General features: G+C 39.2%; 1 protein-coding gene across 2 annotated transcripts in view; it reads left to right on the forward strand.

The window, feature by feature from the left end:
• The window catches only part of nrip1a (nuclear receptor interacting protein 1a), a 41,853-nt gene that overhangs the window by 12,821 nt on the left and 5,531 nt on the right, over positions 1 to 23,501 (forward strand). The window contains exon 1 of one of the 2 annotated variants that reach the window (XM_055196776.2): positions 16,080 to 16,230. The exons of the other annotated variant lie outside the window; for it this stretch is intronic. The gene's annotated coding sequence lies outside the window, so the exon portion shown is untranslated. Of the gene's footprint in view, positions 1 to 16,079; positions 16,231 to 23,501 lie in introns of those variants that run through there. 2 annotated transcript variants of the gene reach the window in all.

Below are 23,501 nucleotides of genomic sequence, written 5' to 3' on the forward strand. Positions count from 1 at the left end.
TTTTATTTTAACAATGGTGCTCCTTATAAGATGACCGTGTTATTTATTTATTTATTTCTGAAATCGCTCCGAATTATCTCGGCAGATGCCCTTGCGTGCCCTCGATAACAGCGGATAGTGAAGCTGCCCTCTGCGCTCGTGGTACAAAGCAGAAAATAAAGTTGATGCCTGCAAAGTGCTGCAGTGGGTGGCTTTAACATTCCCATCCACTTTCAGCTCTCGCTAACCTTGCTGAGCTCTGACATCATCTTGGAACAATGTCAGATCCATGTAGATGAATATAATTAAACAAGCGCTTATCATCCAGCCGGGAAAGTTTAGTGGCAGGTCAGCCGTGTTTGCCTCTGTCTCGGCTGAAGGTCAGTCGAGGGTCCGACGGGCAGTTTGCAGGCTGGAAGGTATGCGAAAGACACAAAGAGCACGCAGACAGACATAAGAACATTTTCCAGTGCACAAAAGTCTATTTTTACACAGCTTGTTATTTACATTTGAGTCCTGTTGGGATAGACTCCTTTCTTTAGATGTACCATAGTTACTGTGGTTATTCGTACAACTACCAAACCATAAAAGAGCAAAATAGGATCCCCTGTATTTAGTAGTTTTCAAATTTGATGGCATAGTGGCTAATAGGATGGGACGATAAATGCAGATATGCACTAATAATACCTGGACGATAACGATTCTGAATCGCACAGCTGATATTATGTACATCTATTTTATACGGCTTTTGATCAGTAAGTCCTTATTAATCTGAAATCACTGTTAGTTTGTAACATAATTCTCCTCCCCTCCTCAAAACGATCTCTCTTTACTTCTGGTCACATGGTATGGCAGGTTGCACCAGCTGTGCGTAAGTTACAACGTAGCCTAGTTACGACGTAAATGGGCACTAATTTACAACTTACACACTACTAAATGTTTTTGAATTGCACCATTAAACTTAGTTTAAACGTAACAATAGTTTGTAACTAAATATTTACGGAAACCTCTGTCCATGAATAATGGTCGGAATAAGATGTCTGTCAGATTAGATCACATCGATGAGCTCGTAATTGATGAATATGAAGAGCCGCAAGTTCGTCAACTGTTTTGTTTTCTTTGTATCCATCAATTAAAATAAGAATTTCTTAATGACTGAAGTTTTTCTTCCTGTTTATTTTCTCCTCCATGTGTGGAATAGATATTTTCAATTAAAGTGTAATGTTTTGAGGTCGATAACGTTTGCTTTAACGTCTTTTTAACTTTCAGCCAGTCTAGAATGTGTTTGAAATTACGTGTTGTTCAGACTATTTCCTGTTTACCTATTAGAAGGCTTGTGATTGGGTTAAGAAAAATAGACATCATTCTATGCGACAACGCATTACTTCATGGAGAGCTTACGACCTACTAGCTACGTTCTGCCGTAAAGGAATAGTCTACTCATTTTTAATATTAAACTATGTTATTACCTTAACTAAGAAGTGTGATACATCCCTCTATCATCTGTGTGCGTGCACGTAAGCGCTGGAGCGCGCTGCGACACTTCGATAGCATTTAGCTTAGCCCCATTCATTCAATGGTACCAATCAGAGATAAAGTTGGAAGTGACCAAACACATCAATGTTTTTCCTATTGAAGACGAGTAGTTATACGAGCAAGTTTGGTGGTACAAAATAAAACGTAGTGCTTTTCTAAGCGGATTTAAAAGAGGAACTATATTTTATGGCGTAATAGCACTTTTGGGAGTACTTCGACTCGGCGCAGTAACACCCTCCCTCTCCCATTATGAGAGGGAGAAGGGGAGCGGATTTTCAGGCGAGTCGAAGTACTCCCAAATTAATATGTATGATTTGAGAAGACCAGCAATGATGGAAGTAAATAAACAGCGACTTATTTTGCAGTTTGAGTTAAATCACTCCTCAACTAAGCTCATCTTTGTTTTCATCGTCGCCAACGTAAATACCTATGACGCAGTTTTTTTTACCTGACGGGAGGGGTTCTGGTGGACCAATCACAGCGCTTGTGGTCCGCTTAGAACTGACGAGCTGTTAAAATTTTTGCGAGGTGCATGTGAGGCTACGCAGAGCTACGCACAGGCTACAGATAACCTATGGCGTAGAGCTTCCGCACGACTATAAATCGGGCTTAAGCCTCTAGTTTGGACTTTACGTCCCAGTTTAAGTAAGAACTTACGAACGACTGGTGCAATCTTACCCGGGAGAAAATCGCAGCGATTAGCAATTAGCAACACGACCCAACTTCAAACAATCCAATCAGATCTCGATGAACAAATTCACATCCAGCCCTGCTTTATTTCATTTTAGAAGCCGGTTTCACTCGGATATACGTCACCTTGGGGAAAATAAGTCAATCGCTACTTCCATTTCATGGCGACTTTTAGCCATTTCCTGGAGATGCGTGTGCAAATGGTTCTTCTTCTGTGGCCCATATTGAGTTACTGCACTAGAGCGCCCTCTGGCTTTTGGATGTAGCGCCATTTCACCCTAATTCATTGAGAGGCATAGCGAGCATCATCGGCCGATTTATCGGTCCATCCCTAGCTAATACCTACTTGCACAATTTTATTATAACAATTGTACTAACTATGGTATTTTTGTGTATCTGTAGCCTAATTGGTGGAGCATTGCATTAGCAGCGCAGAGTTTTTAGGGAACACATGTGGATAAAAAGTATTGCTTGAATGCACTGTAAGCTGCTTTGGATCAAATCATCCGCCAAATGTATAAATGTAAATGAATACATTAGGATAGTGACCCAAAATTACAATTTTGGTAATTATTCACTTACTTTTGTCATGCCAAACCTACTTGACTCCTCTATTATGTATGAACCACAAAATCAGTACAAGCTGATCTTTTCCATTTGGTGGAAATGAGCGGTGATCATCACATCTGACCCATGTCCCCATCCACTTTCAGTCTGTGAATATAAAACAGCTTTGAAATTCAGCAGAATTGTGTTCCTCTTTCCTCAAAAACTCGTTCATAAGTTGAAACGAGTAAATAACACAAAAGTTTCATTTTTGGGTCACGCATCCCTTTAACCTAAATAAAAAAAAATAAAAAAATAAACGCAACATGCGAGTGTTTGATGATGTTGTCGAATTCAAATTGAGAATTGCAACAAGCTCCATTTGCTGCCTAACAAGTGTATCAACACATAGGAGCGATGTACGGTAACCTGTCACGGGCAGTGCTGTGGTGTTAGGTCTCAGCCTTGAATTCTAGCGAGTTCCAGCGAAACCATTTGCTTAAGATAGCATGAGGCACAATATGTTACTTAATAAGGCAAGGGATTTTTAGAGTCCTTCGCCATTAGCCGCTGAAATAATCTCCTCCCTGAATAGAAAAGGCAGCCGTGAAGTGAGTAAAAACGAATGTGCTGCATAGCCTTTGGATAGGAGCTGTATTTAATTAAGATCAGCCTGTCTCGCATACACGCTGCCTGATAAGAGCTTGAAAGCACATCTGGCAATATGAGAGCTTGATCTCTCTTCGCCGGGGTTAATGAAGGTGGTCTCTGCTGAGTTATGTGATAAAACTGTCCTGAACTTTTCTATTGTCCGGTAAAAAAGTGCAAGACTATATGTGACCTATTTTCACCAGCGCAAAGCACGGCCCTAAATGAGTTTCCAGTGCTTGGAATGGAGTTTGTTCTTATGAAAATCTTACTTGTTTGTATGAAACATTTCTACAGAATACATTTCTACGGGGCAATATATTAAATATTCACAGTATATCCATGCAGATTTTGGAGGTGATGAACAACATTATGAATATTGCAGTGGTTTTAATGTGCTTTTTATTTGATTATTAACAATATCTTGAAATGCTTCTCCGTTCACCTGCCCTATAGTTGGTGTTTGGGCTTAGAGAAGAAGACAGACTAACTAATCAGCCTTGCTTTTTATCCATGAACATAACCCCTGATCTCAGGGTCACCTCGTCTTGGTTCTTATCAGCCCTCTGGCATTTCTTCAGCACATTGCCAGATTAGAAACGAATACCTCTGCTGTCTACTCTAATGGCTGTACAAAGTATTCTCGCCTGAGAACAAGAATTCTTAGTAATGCATTGGCCAGTTTTTACATTAACAAGCTACATTTTTCACATCTTTCACGCTCCGTACCTACACTTAAGTTTTATAAAAGTTAAATGTGTCTAAGCACCCCGTTGAGTTCTGGCATTCTTGAAGCTCAAATGCTAGAGCATGCCACTCTTGAAATGCCAAGGTTGTGGGTTTGATACCCAGTAAGTGCATGAAGTGTACTTTGATGGCAACATTAGTCACTAAGGATAAAAGCGTCTACCTTGCATAATTATAAATTAGTTGAGTAAACACAACCGAACCGACGCGAGCTGACCTGAATGCGCGGTATTTTCGGATAAGCTATTTGCCAACATGTTTTAGCCATACCGGGTTGGGATGATGATCAACACTGGATTCTGTCCCCTCCTGATCACCCTCCCGAGGTTAAACTATAAACCGCTCCACGCACGGCCAAGCACACCCAAGTGCAGGACAAGAACAGCTGGGTACCAGTGCGGCTACAGTAGGCAGGGTGTACGGTTTCACCTGCCAAGGGGGTCAACTCTACTTCCTCGGAAGAGGGCCCGGGCCTCTGAGAAGCTGTCATCGTTCACCTCGTAAAAATTCTGCTTGTATCAACCCCCGTTTTTGACCTCCGAGAAAAAGCCGCCCTATTTCGGGTGTGCATCTACAACGTGCTAATGTAGGAGCGCTCTGATTAGTCCGTGCCATGCTTTGAGGTGGCGCCCTGTAATTACGTAAACCGGTGTACATTTTACATAATCGCTGGGCATGGTATGGCATGATGTTTCAGTTAGTGTAACACTATACCTGACCTCCTTTTACCGTTGCCTACTGTAGTTTATCTCTTAAATCAGTGTTCCCTGAACTTTTTTTGTCGTATACATATCTATACTATTTTGCTTACTTTTCTTTAAAGGTCACGTTCTTCCTGATCCCATTTTTAAACCCTAGTTAGTGTGTAATGTTGCTATTATAGCATAAAGAATACATGTAAAATGATAAAGCTCAAAGTTCACTGCCGGGTGATATATTTTCTTTAACAGAATTCCCCTTTCAAAGCCAACAGCGAATGCCTGGTTTGGACTACAGCCCTCCACTTCCTGCTTTAATGACCTCAGTAGAACAGTTTTTTGACTAAACTCCGCCCACAGGAATACGTCAGTCGCCAGCTAAGCTAACGGCAAGCTAAGCTGCGATCGAATCACAACACACTAAACAAACTACACAATCAGAACTCAATACGTTTTTCTGAAGGAGGGACTTCACAGAACAAGGAAGACATCAGCGCGTTTTTAGGACAGTGAAAACACTGCTATACAGATAAGAAAAATACCATGTTTTTTACACGTGAAACATGAACGCATGTTATATTGTGCACTGTAAACACAATCAAAGCTTCAAAAACACAGAAAGAACGAGACCTTTAAGAAATAAACAGACTTGATTTCTTTAACACCCATACTATTTATGTCATACTATCTGTTTTATAGATATAACAAAGCGAAAACGAAATCTTTCCAAGTACCCTCTGGTTGAGAATCAGTGTCTTATTTGAAGCACTGCCTTCATATTGCAAATGGTATCTCTAGCGAGACAAACAGATAACTGCACGATTCGACTCTGGCGCGAGGTTAGAGGTACACAGCCACTATGAAATTTTTCATCAAAGCACCGATAACGCAGGCAGCCGTCGGAGAAAGGCAGGATATTTGAGATATCTATCACTGTAGCGTGAAGGGATTTTTGTCTTGCAAATGCAGTTCAAGGACGCCTGCAGGCAGCGCGACCCTCGCTGCGCTTTTGATGCGACTCAAGGTCATGCGAGCTCACCCTCTGACATTCACTCACTAGAGAGAGAGAGAGAGAGAGAGAGAGGGAGGGAAGGAAGATGGGGTTGCAGTAAAAGTCATCTTCCCTTGTGTGCTCCGAGTAAACAGTTCACTTTGCTCTGTGTGAGCGCAGCCAGGGCCTCATTTGCTCAAACGTTTTTACTCATCTCTTCCATTGCCGACAACTCGAGACATGCTGTTCTTTGGCTGCCTCTCGGTAGGACCGTTTGTCACGTCGGGGGTTTTTATTTGACTTAAGTCTGAGTTATCTAGAAATGGCTTCAAAATTAATGCACCTTTAAATTCGGCGCCTTTAAACTTCTTTTATGTGATCCGTACTAAGCACTCAGAATATTGAGATGGCTCTTCACCCTTGTCGTCGCACAGATGCAATTTTTCTTATAAAAAAGTCTATTCATATCAAAAGTTTGATTGAATTAAAGTATAATTTATGCAAAATGTAATTTTTTTATATTTTTGTGTATATTTATGGGTGATTCTCACAAAATCCAGATTTAGAAGGTGTCCAGCATCAGATTTTTTAAAAAGCCCTTGAAGCCAATTTGCACATATAAGATTAAGGTCTAAACTTACTATAACCATTATTTTTAGAGGATTTAAAACATATTTCTTATAAAATTATTTACATTTTTTAGATTATCATTATCAAAAATTATCATTACCGCAACATGATATTACATTGAATATATGCATTTACAAACTCATGTTTCAGTAATGAGAACTAAAAAGTTGTCTAGGTATGACAAACAAAATTTCAACTTTTATCTGGAGAGAAAAAATAAGAACTGCTTACCTGGTAGCCATCTTGACAGTCAATTATGTCCCTTCCAACAATTTTTTTTTTTTTAAAGTGAGTTCCTTAAACAATGGTTGAAATTTTTTGCGGAGGATGAGAAAATTGGTCTTGGACACATTTATATTCCTTATTATTGTCTCTACATTTACCAATGATCGCCAAATACCACATGTTTCTTTACTGTAAATGTTTATAGTATAACATGGACTGAAGCTTTTTATTTTTTAGATTTTTTATTTATAAATATCTCCATGTCAAAAAACCCAAATCCAGTCATGGACACGTTGCGGTAATGAAAATTTTCCTCTTAACTGTGGAAAAACAACAAAATTGGTTTGTCATTTGATGTCATTTGAAATCATTTGCAAAATAATACATGAAATGATGTTTGTAACTGTATGCTTCTTATTTTGATACTCTTACTTTTTATCAAAATGTTAAGCTAATTTCTAATTTCGCGAGAATCACCCTTGTGTATTCATGTAAAGGTTTGATTGATATATTGCCATGACAAAGTGTATGCAAAGGTTTAGAAATATTTCAGCGGTTTGACGCTCACTAATAAATGACAAACCAGAAATGAGGACAAGTGGATAGAGGTAGCGTGACTATGTTTAAAGGACTGTCAAAAGTTTGCTGACTTTAGCTGTGCAACTTGCACTGTTATCACCCCACCATTAACTTTTTAATCCCACTTCATTTCTGCTAATTGGTGATTGCAGGACTGACAGGCTTGGCCATGTCCATCCGTCTGTGTCAGGAAAACTATAACCCCCCCTCTCCGAGTTGCCTTCATTACTTTTGTCTTTTTCAAGTCCTTCAAAAGTGCTTATTATTATTTAAGTCAAACCGATGGAAAGTGTACTGTCAGCTCTTTCGGGAGCACACCACAATACAGTGAGCAGGCCAGGAACACAGGAGGTACATAAAAATCCCATGTGTTGCAAAGACCTACCACTAACATATCGAGGCTAACCGCTGTACATTTTTGATGCCCGGTTACCATGACGATCAGAACACTGGTTCTTGAGATTGAGAATAAACTTCACTTTAGCATACTAAGATTACAATGATTATGCATAGACCATTGTATTTACCTGAGCAATCACAAATGGATGACATTTTCAGTCAAAAATAAAAGTCAATGTACACCAGACTGTTAATATCCTAAAATTTGCCAGATTAGTAATATCACTGTAGTCTTTGGACTTTAAAATGAATCATAAGTAGCTCAAAAATGGATGGATTTGCACAAGCTGTATGCATGAAGAAAATCTATTTGATGTCACGGAAATGGAGGTTTTACATTTGGCACATATGTTAACCAGTAAAAACCCAGCTGTTGTAATTTTTTGTGTTTAACTGTTATCCTACATGATATAAAGAACATTCTGTGAAAATATAACCTTGATATCTTTAATATTGACTGAGTAAGGTCATGTCAAAGATTGAAATAAAAGTGAAATTGATGATTAAAATCCAGCTTTGTTGCTCCTAATCTCTTAATACGATTTGACACAAAGAAAATAATAAACGTACTATTATCTGTCAGGACATCATCCGAAAGTTTCACTAAGCAGGTCTCAACTCTGAATGAACTTCCCAAATGAGACAATGACAGTACGTATATTTGGTAAATCTCTGGATTTTTGGATATATGACCACACTGTCAAAAATAAAGGTACGAAGCTGTCACTGGGGCAGTACCCTTTAAAAAAGGTCCTAATATGTACCATTTAGGTACAAATATGTACCTTTAAAGGTACATTTTGGCAGTTCAAAGTACTAATATGCCCTCTTTGGGTACAAAGGTGTACCTTTTTGAAAGGGTATACTGTTCCAGTGACAACTTTTGTACCTTTATTTCTGAGAGTGCACCATACAGAGATTTATGTTTTTATGTTGATGCAAATGCCTGTAAAAGATTAATATTAAAGGAATAGTCCGTTTTCTCAAAAGAAAAATCCAGACAATCCACTCACCACCATGTCATCCAAAACGTTGATGTCTTTCTTTGTTCAGTCGAGAAGAAATTATGTTTTTTGAGGAAAACATTGCAGGATTTTTCTCATTTTAATGGACTTTAATGGACACCAACATTTAACACTTAACTCAACACGTAACATTTTTTAAAGTTAAAAGGACTATAAACAATCCCAAACGAGGCATTGGGGTCTTACCCAGCGAAGGGATTGTCATTTTTGACAAGAAAAATAAAAAATATGCACTTTTAAACCACAACTTTTCGTCTAGGTCCGGTTCAGCGCGACCTAACGCAAATGCGTAGTGACGTAGGGAGAACATGTGTTACATATATAAAACGCACATTTGTGGACCGTTGTAAACAATAAACTGACACAAAGACATTAATTAGTATTAACATTCTTTTAAGAAAATGAACTATTCCTTTAAGAGTGTATAGTACGGTGTGCTGCTGACATGTTTTTAAATAAAACATCTGGTCATTTGGTTTAAAATGAATGGCTAGTTTGGTAGTTTAGAGTTATTTTCACATTAGTGGTCTATGTTATGGTTTCTTTAATGGTGGATGGCGATATATATAAAGAGCAGGGTGGCTTATATTTATATATGAGCTAAAAATATTTTAAAGCTTCTTAATTTCTTTTAATAAGTAGTAATAACCTTGTGTGCTTTCTTTGCATTTAAGCATTTAAGACTATGATAGTCTGTCACATCTTTGAAAACTCTCGCCCTCTTTCCCTGGACTCATGCATTTGGCTCTGATGACTGCAAAAACTTTAATGCGTTAATAACTTTGCTCTCATCTAGGGAAAAGACAGGAGACCCAGGCACTGTCTTCCTTTTAATGTGCTGGCTTTTCTTCAATCATTTAATTAAGAAAAGGAGCGATTATTCAGCCTCGAGTCAGCGCTTGCTGCCTTCCAGTGCCTCATTCATCTCTGATTAAACTTGTAGCTTTGAGTAACTGTACTCGAGGAGATTGTGGCATGTAAAAATAGAGGAACCTGACGTCTATAAGTTGCAGTTGAGACTATCCCCTTTGGTCTTTTAAGTTTGATAAAGACTCACAGCTGTGTTATCTCTCTTCAGTTTTAACTTAGATTATGCAGCCCAAGAAATAGATAACTCAGTCTGTTGGTTTCAGCTCGTGGGATAGACCTTTACGCAAGAGGTCCCACACTTCTAATTAAGGCTTAAACTCCCCCTAAGAAATTAACAAGAACTGTTATGTTTTTAAAAGTTGGCTATACACGCTCAATTATTTATATACATTATAAGCACCATTTTAACACAGCACGCATGTGCACTTGCTGCTAAATGAATGTTTACAAACCAAATGATTGTTGTTATCGTACAAAATTGGATTGTGCAATATCATTACTTTTAGGCCTAGTCCACACGGACAGGGGTATTTATATAGTTTTTCCTCCCAAAAATCCCGTCCACACATGCTCGGTTTAAAAGAAATCTCCGTCCACATGAAAAAACAAAAACACGCTATTAAGCGCTTTCAATAGCATGCCACACCAGCAGGTGGCGATATAACCCAAATCAGTTGCATTCTAATGCCTCTGTTCCGCAATATAGTGAGATAACTGAGCATGTATCTGTATACATGTTAGAAGCCCAGTTAACACAGTTATTATTAGCAAGATTTGGGCTACGTCCGCCATTGCACAGAATCATCAACAAAGCAGTCAGCGCCGCACAATCTGCCGTCAAACACAGAAGATAACGGCGCACACTCTGATGTCGCAAGGCAAAACCCCCAGTTTTACGGTCTACACAACAACACTCCAACCGGCGTTTCTTAAAATCCTCCCCTGGCAGGGGTTTTCAAAATGTTCGGTTTCGGTGACCTGATACTGCGTTTTAACCGCGTAAAAAAAGTCACGGTTATAAAAATTCCTGTGTTCGTGTGGACTAGGCCTTAGTGTTTCCTTCACCTAAAAAGGTCACACTGTAAGATGTCATTCATGTATTGGTAACCCATCTTCATGTGATACGAATTTGCAGGCCAGAGTTCACCACAGTTAAACTTTGGAATGCTACAAACTGCCAAATATTTTTACACGAGCTTGCATTTCACATGGGTATAAATGAAAGTCAAAAGGAGAAATGAAAAGAATTAAGTGACCACGGCATGAGCGCTTTTTCCATTATGATCATTATTAGGTAGATATAAATAGATTACACATTAAATGAATTACAACCACATTATAATTAATGTTTGTGTTAAGTTTTCAGCACTTTGGCTTCACCAAACAGAAAGTTACTATTTACAGTGCTAACCAGTACAGTCTTGCGACAGTTCGTAATTGTTTTACAAGGTTGCTAATTTGTATAACTTTGTACAATGTCATAAATATATTGTACTAAAATTTAATTTCACCCTAGTAACGTTGGGTTTAGGGGCTGGGCTTCATTATTGTTTTTTTCTGATAATTGTATGGTTTTGTACGATTCACATGATATGAACTCGTACAAATTAGCCACCTTGTAAAATACTTAATTCTAGGCTGTGATAGACATTCTAGTTTTTAATTTCGAGCAGAATGAAATGTTTATATATTGCATAGGGGTGCTCCGATATATCGTTCAATGATGCTTGCTATGCTTCTCAATGAAATCCGGTGAAATGCCACTACATCCAAAAGCCAGAGGGCGCTCTCATGCAGAAACTCAATATGCGCTGCAGACGAAGAACCATACACATGCAGCTATGACACGCAGCTCCAGGAAATGGCTTAAGGATATATTTATATTGCTCACGGCTCCAGACAATTTTTTTTCACTAGAAGCACAGTGGCCCCGAACTGAACATTTTAGGGGCACAACCAAAAATTTTAGGGGCACACAATATTCACATTTCTACAAATTTCCACTGTATTACCATATTACCATTTGGTGGCAGTCTGGAGCCCTGTTACTGTTCTTTAAACCTTTTCAGGTATTTTCATGATAATAAAGAATATCTATAATGATTATGTTTGACCAGTGTTGCTTTTTCAAATCCATTTTATAAACGACTCAAACTAACAGTGATTTCAGATCGATAAGGACTTACTGATCAAAAGCCGTTGTACATAAAATAGCTGTGAATAAAATCGGCTGTGAGATTCAGAATAGTTGTCGGTCATGCATTATTAGTGTATATCGTCATTTATCGGTGCACCACTAATATTGCGGTTATCCAATAATTTATATTTTCCTGATTGTCGTTATTTCGGAATACTCTTTCGAAATATTCTGGTACTTGTACCCATTGCTAATTTAAACTGTTACAAAATGTGTTGATGTATTATTAACAGAGAGCAACACAAACATGCACTGCTGAAAGAAATATGGGGTTGCTATTCCAGCTCAGCGCTATTACCTGTTGAGGTGCTATCATTTGAGTCAAGTTCCTTAGCCAAATGTGACAACGCTTGTAAACAGAGACCCCACCGGTGGAATTCCACTGGGAGGCAAAGTAAGGGTTAGAGTGCCTCGTACTCTTCTCCCTTTGCTCTAGGGTGGAAATGGTTAACATATCACTGTAATTGGCACCCGCAGCTGCTTGTCCTCTCCACAAACAGGAGGGGATGATTTCCCCCCCGGCCTTCTCTCGCGCGCCCTCCCTCTCTTTTCTGCAGCCTCTGCTTTGTGTGACAGCTGCCTAATTGGGCATTCTCCCCTCGTAGCGAGGCTGCCTCCTCCGGCCTCAACTGCTGACGAATGGCAGCGGATTACAGATGAGGACACTGTGACCCGTTCGACCTTCCCGCAGCGGGGGGAGCACGGGGAGGGGCTTGACGGGCCGGGCCTGGGCCCAGAGCCTCAGGTCACTAGAGGATGAGGTCATGAGAAGGTGGAGGATCTGCCAGGTGGCCAATGACAGAGTGTCACATGACAGTGGCTTGATGTCAGTGTGTCAAGGGTAAATTAATGGCATTGCATCCTCACAAAACACAGACGTTTGTTGCGGCGTTAATCCCCGGCTCTTTTCAATTCTCCAAGGGCTGTCGAAAACATCAAAATGAGAGGCAGTAGGTTGTAAAATCATTATGGATATAATGGTGTCCAGAGTGAGCTATATGATTATATACAGGAGACATTGAATTTGATTTCTGTTTAATACAGCTGTCTGATTTATGTTTTTCAACCTCTGTTTACATTGTATATATATATACATTGAGTTGGTGGCGGGACTATCTGTTTAATGACCAGTTGAAGACCTGATTATACTGCACTTAAAACACACTTTACCTTATAATATAATAGACAAAAATAAGCGGTATGATTATGGGGGCATATTTGATATATTGGTGATCACGTCAATATTAGGGGGACACACTTTTTTTGAGGGTATGCTCATTTTCCAGGTCCCCTAGAGTTGAAGATTGTATTCTTGCCGTTTTGGAGTCCATTCAGCTGATCTCGGGTCTGGCGGTACCACTTTTAGCATAGCTTAGCATAATCCATTGAATCTAATTAGACCATTAGCATAGCGCTAAAAAATAACCAAAGAGTTTGAATGTTTTTCCTATTTGGAACTTGGCTCTTCTGTGGTTGTATTGTCTACTAGGAGCGGCGGAAATTGGAAGGTGGGATTTTCTAGGCAGATATGGCTAGGAACAATACTCTCATTCTGGCGTAATAATCAAGGACTTTGCTGCCGTAACATGGCGGCAAGGGGCGCAATGATGTTGCGCAGTGCCTGAAAATAGTCCCCAGCTATTGAAAGTTACCAAGGGTGCTATTTTCAGGCGCTGTGTAATATCATTGCACCCCTTGCCCCCATGTTATGGCAGCAAAGTCATTGATAGTTATGCCAGAATGAGAGTAGGGGAGAGCGGGGTAAGTTGTAACACGGGTAAGTTGTCACACTGTTAATAACTCCAACACTAGAGGCTCTATCTCAAAAATCAAATAGCCACTTTATGTGACTTCTTCTTCTATAGTGAACTTCCTGTTCACATGTGGTCAAGATCACTGTAATCTGAGGTTAGCACAATTTTCTTATTTTTCTGCTTAAAAAGTAAAAAAAAATCACTTTACATTTTATGCAATACAACTTTGTTAGGTGTGAATGTTTAAAATGATTATTTTGCACAAAATAGAGGAGACCGTAAAGTGTCTTTTGATACTTTAGCTAAAGTGATATGATGAGCTAAACTTGAGATTTAGACAACATTAGCACACAAGTAAGTATGGGGCAAGTTGTCTCAATGACTTTGGGGCAAGTCGTCACATCTGACAACTTGCCCCTGTACAAACAAACACATCGAACATGCTCAGAAAACATGATATAGAAAAGAATAAGCCTCAATCTAGCAAAAAGCTGTTTCAAAAGAAAGGGAAGCAGAAATCTGGACCTATGAAAAACAAGGCAGCTAAAAGAAGAAAAATCATGCAAGAGTCATCATCAGATGATGAAGAGTGCTTCTGCCTCGTCTGTGTAGAGCCATTTTCAAAGAGTCGTCCAAAGGAGACCTGGGTAAAATGTGTAAAATGCAACAATTGGGCCCATGATGCTTGCACCTCAGGCAAGGCAATTTATGTGTGTCAGAATTGTGATTCTGGAGATGAGTCCTATTAGTCATACAGGGCATCTGTTTTGTTCAGAGGTTAAACATGTTAAGTTAAGCAAGTTATCTGCAGCGTTCCATTCAGTTATCTGGTTTTATGTGAAAGCCATAGAACATTTGAACCAAAGTTCAAAGTAAAGTGGTCTTGCCACTTAATTGAAATGTGCATTATTTGGATTGAAATAATTGTTTTTCCAGATTCTCCAGGCACGGATGTTTATATTTCCAGTTTGGTTTGAGTTTAAAAATTAAAATCAATATTCACAATTAAGTAGTTGTGTTCTTATTTTTAGATAATCTAGTGTGACAACTTACCCGCCCTAGTGTGACAACTTACCCTCCGATGGGGCAAATTGTCACAAGTGCACAGTCACTATTCAACAGTCTACAACTCTGTAATGAGATAAGATATAAAGATGTTATGAATACAACATATGTGCCCAAGACTTCCTTCTTTCATTTGGTATGAGATTTATACCATTTTGATGTATGGTGCTCAGTAAATGTTAGACAGTGTGAAAAGTGTGACAACATACCCCGCTCTCCCCTATAGTTCCTAGCCATATCGGCCTGGAAAATCGCAACTTTTAGTTTTCCGTCGGTCTTAGTACACAATGTAATTACAGAAGAGTCAAGTTTTAAATGGGAAAGATATTGAAACTTTTTGGTTATGTTTAACGCGATGCTAATGGTCTAATCAGATTCAATAGATTGTGCTAAGCTATGCTAAGGGTGCTAGCACCAGACCCGGAGATCAGCTGAATGGATTCCAAAGTGGTAAAAATCAAATATTTAACTCTAGGGGAGCTGGAAAATTAGCTTATTTTCAAAAATAGTGGCTTGTCCCTTTAATGTAAATTATAGCTTTATTTATTTATTTTTTCATTATTTAATCATCATTCTTTTAGGCTTAATTTTTGCTCATTGGATGAAGTACAAGTTAAACACATTTGCAAACGTGCAAGTATGTATACACACTAAAACAACAGCTGGGATTTAAAGGCACCGGGCTAATGACTGTATGTTTCTTAATGTCAGCACCTTAAAATTTCACAGCATATGTGCAGCAAACTAATGATCCAAATGAGCCCTCTTCTCTCCGGATCATTTGCTGCGCACACCGGCTAGCCATTGGTTAAACTTTTCACTCTGTTAATAAAGAGGGGAGAAAAAATTTAATTTTATCACTGCTTTACGCTCTTAACTACCGAAGCGTCTAGTTTTTTATCTGTGTATAGTAACAAAGCCCCAACCGGTCTCTGCTCTAATTCACACACACATCCCAAAAACGCACACACACACTTACACTACAAAAGCAAGTGTGTGGCGGCCAAGCAAAGCATCTTGTAAGGCAGAAAACGCAAGCTGAGCTTCGTTCTTGTCACGCTGCCAGGATGCAATATCACTCAGCTGAGTTAGAAAGACATTGTAGTAAAATATGATAAATTGTTCCTGTTCGCCAGAAAGTGGGCCCGTCTGTGGGCGTGTGTGTGTACGTGATGGTGTATAAAGAGGCTATGCTTGAGTGTACGTGTGTCTGTTTAGTGCGACAGAATGCTGACGGCATGGTTGCGGTGCATATGAGAGCGTACAAGAGTGAGTGAGTGTGTGGGCGAGAAAAAAGAGAGTGAGAGAGACAAGCCACAGGGTTACTACACATTTAATGGCGACCTTGTTGCTCGTGCACTTAGCCGCTTTCAGTGCTGAGATGCTCTGAGCGAGCCTATAATCCTCCAACCTGGTGCGCACACACTTGATTAGTGGCCTTGGTTATCTGCCTAGAGGACAAGACACTGCCCCCCCTTTACTGGTCAGACTAGGGCACTGAAGGGTGTTAACCCCGAAGAAAAAGAAGAGAGAGAGAGACAGAGAGAGGATGCTGTTGAAGTGTATTAGTATTCAGTCAGAGCCTTACAGCCTGCAGAGCAAATTGATTACTACATTGTACCTGTTCTTGGTGTCACAGCTTCGTAAGAAGGTAAGATCGTATACTGTACAGTATATCAGCATGGGGATGGCAGAAATATCTCTTAGCATACTGCCGTTACTCAAGCTTTCTGCAGGATAGTCCTTTTTTTCTTATTCACTTAATATTATTCAGTGAAATATTATATGTATAACTTTTTGTCATTTTGTGTTGCCTATTCTTTTGAAATGCTTAAAAGTTTACATGTCATGTTTAAGGATTTTTATGTTGTTCATTGTAAAGTTACTAAATAGTACCTTATTCGAAAAGTGTTTTTAATTGTGCATACTCACTTAAAAGTGTCACGTCAGTTTTATTTTACATGGAGCCTATGGCGCCTGACATTTTGGCTGGATTTACACTGCAAATCTTGATGCCCAATTCTGATTACCTGATTTTTTTGTCAATCGCTTGCATAATTTTTTTAAAGCAACTTATATCCTATATCAGCATTTACACTTAACATTCGCCAAAACAATTCAAGGTAGACTAATGGCGCTTTTCCATTGCATAGTACCCCACGGTTTGGTTTGGGTCGTGTCAGCTTACTTTTGGGGGATTTTCACTGGGTGCAGTACGTAGTACCCGATACCTTTGTTCGTACCATCTCGGTTGGGGTTCCAAGCGACCCGAGCTGATACCAAAACGTGATGCGAAAACACTGTAGATCACTGATTGGTCTGAGAGAATCGTCACTGCCAGCGTCATCACTATAATGTAAAAGATTAGCTTTACCTTCATGCTAGCTTGTGCTGTCTCGATCAAACATGTTGTCATCTGTGCTCTGCTATAAGTTCCCAAACTCCCTTTTGGTGATGAAAAACATCCATAGGTTGAGAATCAGGAACACCATACCACTTTTTTCCAGACTTGTGGTTTGTGGCGGCACATTCCCGACGCGCACGTCTGCATTTATGCTTAAATGCAACTTAAATGAGGCTCAGCAGAGTGCGTCGACAGACGCCACGGGTGTTTGTACAGAAACTGTCATGTGAGACAGAAGAAACGCGATGTGCAAATATCTATTTGTGGTGGTCAATTTTAATTTTGTGGCGGACTGAGAAATTAATGAATGTCTGGGAATGTACAACGACACTCTCTCACTTGTATGATGTCACGGCAATAGGCAGCGAAAGTATAGCGACACGCCTATAATCCCTCCCACTCCGAAGTGTTACTAAACTCGATGGACAGCTAACCAAGCCAAAGTGAGGTGAGCCGACCCAAACCAAACCAAACCATGGGGTACTATGCATTGGAAAAGCGCCAGTACTGACCCTGACCAGCTTAAACCAGAGAGAAAGTCAAATGTCGCCATATGTAGTAGACAAAGAAAAAATATTATACAAGATTATAGAGCTTAATTCGTGTAACAAGACCTAAAATCTCAACATTACTCTACTTAGTGGAGCCGTCGTCCTCCATTGCGCTGCTAAGAAGAGTCATGTGATCGCGGGTGGTGTGCACCCGAGTTGACTTCATTTGCCAGTGCCGCATTTTCAGTGACGCACAACACGTCTTGACATCTCTCCGCTTACATTGTTGATGCGAATGCACACATATGATTCATATCAGATTTATTTCCAAACATAAATGAGGCCTGATATATGAGAATATTGGAATCTATGCACTTTTTCCTGCTTACGCGTTTGTGGGTCATATCACATATGTGCCACATGAGGGATTGAGTCACTTCAAATAATGCAACGTATTGGCCTTTGAGATCGCTTTTTGAAGAAACTTTTATAAAATAAAATCTATAATAAGCCTAAAATCACACAGACAAACGTGAATTACTATATTACACATTTAGTACATTGTATAATAAGACCAAATAATGTAACCCTATTGGAGTATCCCCCCATTTTTATAGTTGTGTAGTCAAGATATCAGAAAGAAAACATTGGCAAAGGAACACAAGGATCACAGAGCCTGAAATAAACCGCACATTGCCAGTAACTTCAAGTGACATCACGTCCTGGAAAAAGTGGAAGCTGTCTGTTTTGAATGAGGACATTGCTTGGCTATCTCTGTAGACACAAACAGATGATGTGAGGGTCATGACGCACATGTTGACCTCTTATTTGACCCCTAATGCACCCGTGGAGGACTTTAATGATAAAGGTACTACTTGGTCCCCCATCATTTGGACATTGGCATAACTTACAGTCCACTGGTATACTGCACTCTAGTGTCTACCATGTGACTACTTCTGTTTATTTTGAAGTTGTCATGTGCACTTCTTGTATTTAACTTGGTTTGCCAAAGTACAGTGACACTTTACAATACTGGCAATAGATATGCTGTACTTGGATAGTGTTGTTTACATCGTGACTGGCATAAACTACTGTTCTGATAAACATGATCTGTAGAGTAAGGGCAGAGGGCACTTGTAAAAACGCAAATCAGTTTTTCTGTATTAACCTTGAAAAAGTTACATCACAACTAGTTAAAAGAGAGCCAAAAGCTTGATTTAAAGAAAGAGTTCATTCACCTTCATGTCTTCATTTGACATTGCAATATCGCCACAAGTCTTTTAAAGCCATTTGACAGCTTTATGTGAGTAACGCACTGAAAATTATTCCCTAATGCACTTTGAATGTTTTGAGCTATTATCGTGGTCTGCTTTATGGGTGTGGACCAATTCCCACGATGACGCTGCCGAGCAATTGTCAATCCCGGAAACTAAGCCATTTACTACAGTCAATTAAGAGTACAAATATTTAGTTTGTCCTCTTTTCCTGGTTGTGAGCAGTAATTACATTTTATCTTGGCAAGCTTAAGTAGTTCCTCAGTATGTCATTTGTTTTTTTAAAGAGAACTGCTGACTGTAGATAGACAAAGATACATGTTTATACTGAAGTTAAAGATGAACTTTCATTGTCTTCCCTAAGTGTTACCGTTATTCTGCCGTCATAAATTTACAATCCCAAGGTCAAGACCGTAACTTGTTACTACAGTACTTTGGAATTATGTTTTGAGTCATGTGATGGTAGATGTAGAGATCACCATATAGTTAAGATTGGCTTGCTTGATGCACACTGGCATCTCCCTGTGCTCATGTGAAAGGGCAGCTCATCCTAATGTAGGTCAACCTCATGCTTTTACTAGGATTCAGAGATACCGCTTGGCAAAGCCCTAACTACGGGGTGTGCCCCAGCTGGGAAACGTCAATGCGTGATTGCCCATAATGCTTTTTTGGAAGTAGGTCACAGTGACCTAGTTCGAGTGTTGTGCGTGGCCCTGACTGACAGAGTCAACCGATGCTATCATAGGAATTTGTTGTTGCCGTTTAACGTGTTGTTTGCGTGCCATTGTATGGGACTAGAGGATAACAACAGCATATTGTGTGTCGCAGTATTGCACACCCATCTCCAAGGTTCTTTTTTACGCCAAGAACGCGTCAGCAAAGCAACCTGCCAGACGCCGAATTAAGCGTACATTGCAAGGGCAGGATTGTCGCTTTTTATTAAGACCTAATACTTTGTATGGACGCCAGCTGTTGAATCAACTCAAACGGCCTCGACGGAGTGAGTTTGACCTTGACTTCAAACAGGGCATGCAGCAGGTTTTGCTCCTTTTGCCTCATCATGCATTTTAAATAGCCTAAATGGATTACAGTTTCTGGACTGTGGATGTAATTTATGATCTGGTGTTTTTTGGTGGGGTCAATTAATCTTCTACCTTGCAGTTGAGAAATGAAGGATCCACTCCAGATATCAAAGTCTCTTCATTTATATCAGGACACTCTTTTTTCTCTCCTGGAGTTACTTATTCAGGAGTGTCTTTATCCTGCATTGAACGGTGATAATTTTATGACGACAAAACCCTGAGCAGAGCGAACAGACTCGTGCATAAGCAGATACTAAGATTTAATCTCTGACAATTTGGTTGTTCAGAAGCTCCCTCCTGTCAGAGATTGGCTGTTGCCAAATCTTTGATTACAATGACACAAAATTGGTTGTTGCAAAGGACAAGAAAAATCTTTTTTAAGCTGAGTAGTTTTGTCTTAAAATATCTAAACATCCATTTAGTCACATTGAAGTAAATATGTTGCAACGTTGTGTATTTTTGCATGCTCGTCCTATGCATACAATGTATGTGGGGTTTCAAAAATCTGGAAGTGCACGTACAGTACGCGAGTCACATGCACTGTACGCAGACTCTTGCTTACGTGTACGAAATGGACCATACTTCGGCCTTGAGCCAACAAGTTGCAGTAGCCTATTGGCAGAAGTAAATAGGATGAAGTGTTTGGTATTATTCGCCCAAACCAGTTACCTTCTCCCACTGTTTGCAGGGTTCCCATAGGTCATGGCATTTCTGTTTGTGTTGGTGATTATTGTTTGTTACTTTAAATTCTAGTTTCTATTTATCAAAATGTATTCCATTTGTTAACTTGTAACTTAAGAAGTACCATTTCCGGGTCCAAGTCTCCACTACCTACAATTTAAACGGCTGTTTATTGGTACTGTTTATTCATTTCATGCATTATCCAGGTTTACGGCATTCCGGACATAGGTCATGGAAATTCAGCTTTTTTTAGTTAGTGTAAGTTAGGGAATTTGACATTTGACTTAGAGTGGGAACCCTGTGTTTGAAACATAAGATTCAATGCTTTGCCAGGGAGAGACAAAACTTTAATCTTAACAAATAATATTTGCCTTACATTTACCTCCCAACCAAGTCTCAGATAATGCGTTCAATGAAATTACTTTACTACTCTTGTTTCACTACACTGTCCATGCAGTATAACTCAACAAAGTATATACAATTTAGATATACCAGGGTTCCCACGTGTCCTTCAAATCCTTGAAAAATTTGTGAATCTGGGGGGAAAATTCAAGGCCCTGGGAAGTTTTTGAAAATATACATACATAGATACAGGTCATTGAAAGTGCTTAAATCTATTTTATGCAAGAAGTTTTAGGGAAATGCATATTATTCCCTGTGTAGTGTAGGATAATATAATAAAAATTCTAGACTTTTTAAGCCCATGTGCTAAACTGTTCGATCTTCTGTATGCAAATGTTGATTCATACCAAAACGTCTCCCTTGCCGTACTTCCTGCGTCCCTGTAACGCCATCTTTGCCAATATTTCAAAAAGCGATATACTTCCTGGCTCCCGCGTCACCCTGTCTTTGTAATTAAGCCTCACCATTGGTTAAATTTGATATACACATTCAGAGGCACTTCCCCCTGGAGGCGTCCCCAAAGTGTCACCGCAGTGACGCAGCGTGAGTTCCCTCGAAAGGGAACTGTAACAATGTATCTTAAAAGGTAACACGGTGTAACCTTGCTCTCACTTGAAATGTGTCCCCACATTTAGTCCTTGAATTTGAGGGTATTGGACTTGGAAAGTCCTTGAAAGGTCCTTGAAGTTAACTAAGGTATGGGAACCCTGATATATGTTAAATAGACTTAAGTAATAGAAATACGTAACATTGCCATGGCGAATCTGGCTCCATTATTCTGCCTCCACTACCTACTATACCCAAGTATATCTGGGTCAAAACTACAGGTCTAAAATCACATGACCGCCTTTCAGTTGAAATATGTATATAAATAAATATATAAAATGTAAAAAAAAATCTAGGCCCTTATTAGATTAGGAGAGGAACATTTGAGATATTATCCATTTATGTCATTTGCACCACCACTGGCTGTGAAAACAACAATTTGTCCATATGGAAAAAGCACAAGATTTAGGTGTCATTTGTCTATATAACCATGTTAGAGAAGTCATACCATGTCATTGTTAGAGAAGATCTAATAAGAATTAATATGACTTGAAAATCTGTCTGTGATACTGATTCATTATCCATGTTACCAAAAGGCCTAAACCAGTATTGTGTTTTTTGACCCATATACAATAACCCACAATTATATATCTATAATTACATGAACCTGTCCCACAAGTATCTCTCAGAAAAACACTACAAGACAAATAAATTCATATCATTACACAGATTTTCTGTTCCGTATAAATATAAATTGTTCTATAATGATTTGTCACCAACATAACATTAAAATCAATTGTGTCTTCATTGTGTAATGTTGAGAAGGTCATTTCTAGCGTCCACCCTCTGTCAGCCCCAGCAAAGTAAAAACAGAGGTGCCAATTTTCAGCAGAACAAATCAACCGTGTCCACTGACCTTCACTTTGACCACAGAGCTCGGCCAAGGTCAGCCGTACGTGTAGTCTATTATTAAGTACTTGCGATTCTATTTAAAATAATGTGTAATTTTCCTGCAAAGTGCAGACTTTATGATGACGCTGGATAATGTTGCTACTACTGTACTGAGAGATTCATGTGTGACTTTTACTATGCCTCGGTAGGGAGAAAAAATGTGTGGCGAGTACAGCGTTTAACAGGATGACGCATACGTGATAAATGTGTCATTCCACAAAGCCAATGGCACTGTGTGATCCAGAGGTGGTATATTTTGAGATAATGTAGTGAGAGCAACAGTGGTAACATGGGAGTGAAGGACTAAGGGTGCAGCATGTGGGTGTTTTGACACGGACTGCAGAGAGATAGAGCACAGGTGTCTAATCTCAGGAAAAAATAGATATTATTTAAACCCAAATAAACCTTTGACCTATGCCTCTAAAAAGAGCATGCAACATTTAAGTACATGTTTCAATATCACAACCTTGGATTTGTAATTAAACAACTGCTTTTATTACTGGTTTCTTTCCTGTGCACTGCATTTAGCCCTTATTGGGGGATTTATTCCAAAACCTATTTATGTCAAATACCTCAATTGAATACATTCATTTTTTTATCAATAATATATGTTATCATTAAAAATTAAAGTAACATCAGATATCAAATGCCATCTTTGGTTGTCTGAAAACGTAGTGAGTTCTTCTGGCATTTGGGTGGATTTCGATCTCCAGGTTTTCTTGGCAAGATTTCTGTCAAACATTTAATCCTTTACTTCGATGTGCTGTGCTTTCTTATTTTATCACGATATTTGCCAAATCAAGTAGTCTTAAGAGATTTGTGTATTTAGTTCTAATGAGATTCTGCAGGCTTTCAATTCCTCATGCCTTTCTTCAGTCTAGAGAGAAATGTTATGATGTTCTTAAAATGTTAACTGTTGTATAGAAACCAGCTTGACCTGTGGCTGAGTTTTCTTTCCCAGAATGCTCTCCTAAACCTGCATGGGTCTTGATTGTGTAGTTGTGATTGGACAGAATGAGTGCTGATTAAATCCCTTTCAATGTATGAGTGGGGTCAATCTTTGGTCATGACCTTTCTGTTCATTTTTTCAT

The sequence above is a fragment of the Misgurnus anguillicaudatus genome, chromosome 24 (assembly GCF_027580225.2).
Source record: "Misgurnus anguillicaudatus chromosome 24, ASM2758022v2, whole genome shotgun sequence".
NCBI lineage: Eukaryota > Metazoa > Chordata > Actinopteri > Cypriniformes > Cobitidae > Misgurnus > Misgurnus anguillicaudatus.